This window comes from Patella vulgata, chromosome 2, assembly GCF_932274485.2.
Source record: "Patella vulgata chromosome 2, xgPatVulg1.2, whole genome shotgun sequence".
NCBI lineage: Eukaryota > Metazoa > Mollusca > Gastropoda > Patellidae > Patella > Patella vulgata.
The window spans coordinates 69,544,862-69,550,589 of NC_065880.2; the positions used below are offsets into that span (position 1 = coordinate 69,544,862).

The 5,728-nt window shown below is 36.4% G+C and overlaps 1 non-coding gene across 1 annotated transcript; it reads right to left on the minus strand.

Annotated features, from left to right (window-relative positions):
• Positions 1–1,994: 1,994 nt before the first annotated feature.
• Positions 1,995–3,980, minus strand: LOC126812569 (uncharacterized). The gene is made up of 3 exons (XR_008786220.1): positions 3,960–3,980; positions 3,454–3,565; positions 1,995–2,168 (listed from the first exon to the last, which is right to left on the minus strand). It is a non-coding gene; the product is annotated as an uncharacterized LOC126812569 (transcript).
• Between the last annotated feature and the right edge of the window lie 1,748 nt (positions 3,981–5,728).

Below are 5,728 nucleotides of genomic sequence, written 5' to 3' on the forward strand. Positions count from 1 at the left end.
TCAAAAAGAACCGAGATCTTTGGGTTATAAACTTACATTTCAAGTTCCATCAAAATCAGAAGGAAATTGTGAACTCTAGAGGGTCCACAACCTTGATATACCATATTTTTACGCTATTTGAGAAAGAGGGGCGGCCATTTTGTCTGTCAGTTTTTGGCCGATTTTTACGAAAATCGAACTCCACCATCCTTAGGGTATCACGGTGATATATTAAAACCTTTTTTTAAATTGGATACAAATTATGACCTCTATTATAGGGTGCACAAGCTAAAAACGCGATTTTTCTTAAAATCTGGGGCCATAATTCAGGAAGTTACGGTCCGATATGCGCGAATATCGAAAGGAACTGAGATCTTTGGGTTATAAACTTACATTTCAAGTTTCAACAAAATCAGATAAAAATTGTGACCTCTATAGGGTCCACAACCTTGATATACCATATTTTTACACTATTTGAGAACGATGGGCGGCCATTTTGTCAGTCAGTTTTGGTCCGATTTTCACGAAATTTGAACACAGCCATCCCTAGGGTGTAACGGTGATATCTGATATACTAAAACGGTTTTTTAAATCGGATAAAAATTATGACCTCTATAGGGTCCACAAGCTAAAAACGTGATTTTTCGTACAATCAGGGGCCATAATTCAGGAAGTTACGGTCCGATATGCGCGAATATCGACAGGAACTGAGATCTTTGGGTTATAAACTTACATTTCAAGTTCCATCAAAATCAGAAGGAAATTGTGAACTCTAGAGGGTCCACAACCTTGATATACCATATTTTTACGCTATTTGAGAAAGAGGGGCGGCCATTTTGTCTGTCAGTTTTTGGCCGATTTTTACGAAAATCGAACTCCACCATCCTTAGGGTATCACGGTGATATATTAAAACCTTTTTTTAAATTGGATACAAATTATGACCTCTATTATAGGGTGCACAAGCTAAAAACGCGATTTTTCTTAAAATCTGGGGCCATAATTCAGGAAGTTACGGTCCGATATGCGCGAATATCGAAAGGAACTGAGATCTTTGGGTTATAAACTTACATTTCAAGTTTCAACAAAATCAGATAAAAATTGTGACCTCTATAGGGTCCACAACCTTGATATACCATATTTTTACACTATTTGAGAACGATGGGCGGCCATTTTGTCAGTCAGTTTTGGTCCGATTTTCACGAAATTTGAACACAGCCATCCCTAGGGTGTAACGGTGATATCTGATATACTAAAACGGTTTTTTAAATCGGATAAAAATTATGACCTCTATAGGGTCCACAAGCTAAAAACGTGATTTTTCGTACAATCAGGGGCCATAATTCAGGAAGTTACGGTCCGATATGCGCGAATATCGACAGGAACTGAGATCTTTGGGTTATAAACTTACATTTCAAGTTTCAATGAAATCGGATAAAAATTGTGACCTCTATAGCGTCCACAACCTTGATATACCATATTTTTACGCTATTTTAGAACGATGGGCGGCCATTATGTCAGTCAGTTTTGGTCCGATTTTCACGAAATTCAAAACTCAAACCATGCTTAGGGTGTAACGGTGATATACTAAACCGGTTTTTTAAATTGGATAAAAATTATGACCTCTATAGGGTCCACAAGCTAAAAACGCGATTTTTCGTACAATCAGGGGCCATAATTCAGGAAGTTATGGTCCGATATGTGCGAACATCGAAAGGAACTAAGATTTTTGGGTTATAAACATATATTTCAAGTTTAAACCAAATCGGATAAAAATTGTGACCTTTACAGTGTTCACAAGCTAAACACGTGATTTTTCGTACAATCAGGGGCCATAATCCATGAAGTTACAGTCCTATACATGCCAATATCGAAAGGAGTCGAGATCTTAGGGTGATAAACCTATATTTTAAGTTTCATTGAAAACGGATAAAAATTGTGACCTGTAGAGTGTTCACAAAGAATTGTGGAAGGACGGACGGACAGGGGCGACGACAATATTATACGTCGTAGCAGTTTATATATGTTGGCGTATAAAAAAACTGCTACAGTCTTTCAACAGTAAATTGTTAGTTGGTGACCGCCCATTTGGAAAAAAAAATATTCATTATATTTTCCTGTAACTGAATCAAGGTACAGTCTTTGGATACACCAAGCAGCGTGGTACCTCCACCTTTACTAACGGGTACAACTGAATAAGTTGAACTGTTATTCTTCTTGATATGTTTCCATCCAATATATGTATACGTCTTGTTGTTTTTTATCTTTTTTTGCAGGCATTTTGCCCTTTCTCGGATTTCTTAGGGAATTTTTGATTCGGGTAATAACAGTTGAATTCTGGACCTCTGGAATAAATAAATATGTCACGTGGCAAATATATAACAATTTTACAAACCAGCGGTTGTCGGGCAAAATACGCCGACATTTTGCCTGAGATGGATAGAGAAAAAGCTGAAAAAAAACGATTTTTTTGTACAAGCAGGGGGCATAATTCGGGAATTTGCGGTCCGATTTGCACGAATATCGAAAGATCTTTTGGATATAAACATATTTTTAAATTTCATCAAAATCGGATAAAAATTGTGACTTCTAGAGGGTCCACAACCTTAGTATTACATACTTTTACACTATTTGCATACAAGTAGCAGCCATTTTGTCGGGCAGTTTTGGTCTGATTTTCGCTAGATTCAAGCTCAAACATCATTAAGGTGTAACGGTGATATATTTAAACGGTTTTTAAAATTAAATACAAATTGTGACTTCTAAAGGGTCCACAAGGTAAAAACGTGATTTTTCGAACAATCAGCGATCAGTCCATAATCAAGGAATCAAGATCTTTGTGATATAAACATAAATTTAAAGTTTCATCAAAATCGGATTAAAATTGTGTGACCTGTAGAGGGTCCACAACACTTTATACTATTTGCGTATGTGGAGCGGCTATTTTGTTCGGCAGTTTCTGTCCGATTTTCATGAAATTCGAACTCAACCATGTTCATCATTAGGGTGTAACGGTGATATATTTGAACGTTTTTTTTTCGTACAATCAGGGGCCATAATCCAAGTTACGATATGTGCGAATACCGAAAGGAACCAAGATCTTTGGGTTATAAACGAACATTGCAAGTTTCATCAAATTTCGAAAGGAACCAAGATCTTTGGGAGATAGACCTATATTTCAAGTTTTGTCAAAATCAGATAAAAGTTGTGACCTGTAGAAGAGTGGCCACAAACAAATTGTTTGTAGACGTCCGGATGGACTGGGGTGACATGTAACGTCCACATGACAATGTGGGCGTATAACAAAACAAAACTTTCATGGTAGAGGAATATCAACTTAGCAAATAAGGGATTCAAGAAATATATATTTCATTACAGCCCATGTGGGAAAATTAAACTGTCATAAACTTCTTTTCTCTCGCAAGACAAAGTCCGTCATGACATAAGAAAAACTTAATAATTTACAATAGACATACCATTTAGTTCAGCTCGGCATCTCTGAACAAGTCGGGTTTTGTCGCCGATTTTAGTCACACCCAACATATTGAAATCTGTGTCTGACAAATTACAGACCTTGGAGGGTCCAACCTGTAACAAACAGTTGAAATATATAAACATAAATCAGATATTTACTATCTACAAATATACAGTACTGAATTAAATGTATAACTATTGGCTACTTACAGAGTTTTGTTCAAAGATTTCATTTAAATGACTAAGACCGAGACTTCTTAATATCTCCTCCATACATCAGATCTGAAAAATATATGCGAAACTTCTTAGTATTAGGCTATTAATTCATACAGTAAAATACCTAGGACTAACACAATGATTTGTCAAATGTAATTTTAATAGTTAAAAGTAAATATTTCCTATATTGTGAAAAATAAACTTTCAAGATAGATGTTCTAAGTGGTATACACTTAATTATTATCACAAAGGAAACATTTTCTGAAAATTTCACCCAAACTGATTCACTAACAACAGAAAAAGTAATGGCCATATTGAATTAAAGCTAAATTAGCTTTAAGTTTAATTCATTACATTGACGTTAATAGAATTTGAGTGTGCCATTTAGAAATTGAAATATGACCATTCGCCAGCATTCAATGTTGGCATGCTATTCGCCTATTCCACTACGGTACTAGGCCAATGGCCTAAACAAATTTATAAATTATATTCTTGAGGTGGCCAGTGGCCAAGTGGAATAGCACCTTGACATTGTATTCTGGCAAATAGGTACCTTACTCTGGAGTGTTCATGGGTTCAAGTTCTGTTGTGGGGCCAATCTATATTCAATTGTGGATTTGCTATTTTGTCCAGAGGGCCATGTTCCTGAAGCAACGACCGCGAGTTTTAAGATGTTCGTAGTTAAGGAGAGATCAAGCCTTCTAATTGAAGATGAGAGAGGACATGAACTTGCTTGAACTAGGGCCTGGGCATGACAATCAATAGGGGGGGGATTAATTTTGAATGCTTCGCCTTTGGCTTTATACAAAGTACGGTACATAACTACATAATAACTAGTCTATGTATTCAAAATTGAATTATCATTAATTTTCCACAACACCACAAGACCAAGGCCTTCCGGTCACTAGATACTAGTGGCGTACTACATAATACATTATAAATGATTATAGAGCCTAGTACTAGTAGTAGTAGATAGGCCTAATACTAATAATAGCCTATGCCTGTGCTTGACGTGGTCCGTAGCGAAGTTCTGAAAATAATTTTATAAATGAAGTTATTATGTTCGTTGTAGACAAACATTTATTAGTCAAGAATGATTTACATCTAAACAACATCGAAATGGTATACTTCAAGAAATCAGCATGGCGAACATCCTTCTCCGCAGTACGCATGAGCGGGTGACGTATAGTATGAGTCATCATTTTTGGGCGGTGTCGCCTAGACTGGATAAATAACCTGCTCTAATACGTCAGACTCGCTCCTACGTCACTCCTTTTCTGACTTGTATATTGAAGTCAGAATAGCGCCGTGACGTAGGAACAAGCCTGACGTCATTTAGAGCAGGTTGTCCAGTCTAGGTGTCGCCAAGAAAAGAAAAGTGAATTTTTTAAACATTTTTCCTCAATTCTTCAGTCTTCAGTCATCTTGCGAGGCAACTCATCGCGTTTACGAGAACCGATTCGAATACCAACTCGAGACCTATGTCTTTGTACAAAACGAGATAGGTAATCGAAACCGATTTGTTTTCTCGTAAAAACGCCTCTGGAATGTACTATTATGGAATGACACATAGGTCATATTTACTTCATCATATAATAATCATGATATAATTCACGATGGACATCTTCAATTTTACTTATCTCTATTTACATGAATGTACAGACATCACAGAAGTTGTTATTGATATTATGCATATCAGTCTTTACAGTGTTGAATGTAATCAGTGTGGAAAGTTTTATGAAGCCGTCAGTAATATTATAAAACTTACAATCTGCGCTTGATCGAGATAACCGCCACAGAGTAAAAATACACTCTGTGCCGCCATCAATACTAGTCTCTATCACACAGACATTTTTGTTAACGAGAATTGTGCGCATTCAAATGCGACCTGGAAGGTAGAGACTACAACAACTTCCGAGGGTAAGCATTTTTTTTTTTGTTTTTTTTAAATATGTTTGTTCCACTATCACCGGGTGAGGGCTATAGGGATTCTTGTGTAGTTGATTTTATTTACTAATCGGTTAGGGCTAGGGTTTGATATATTGTTTGTTTTGGGTTAAG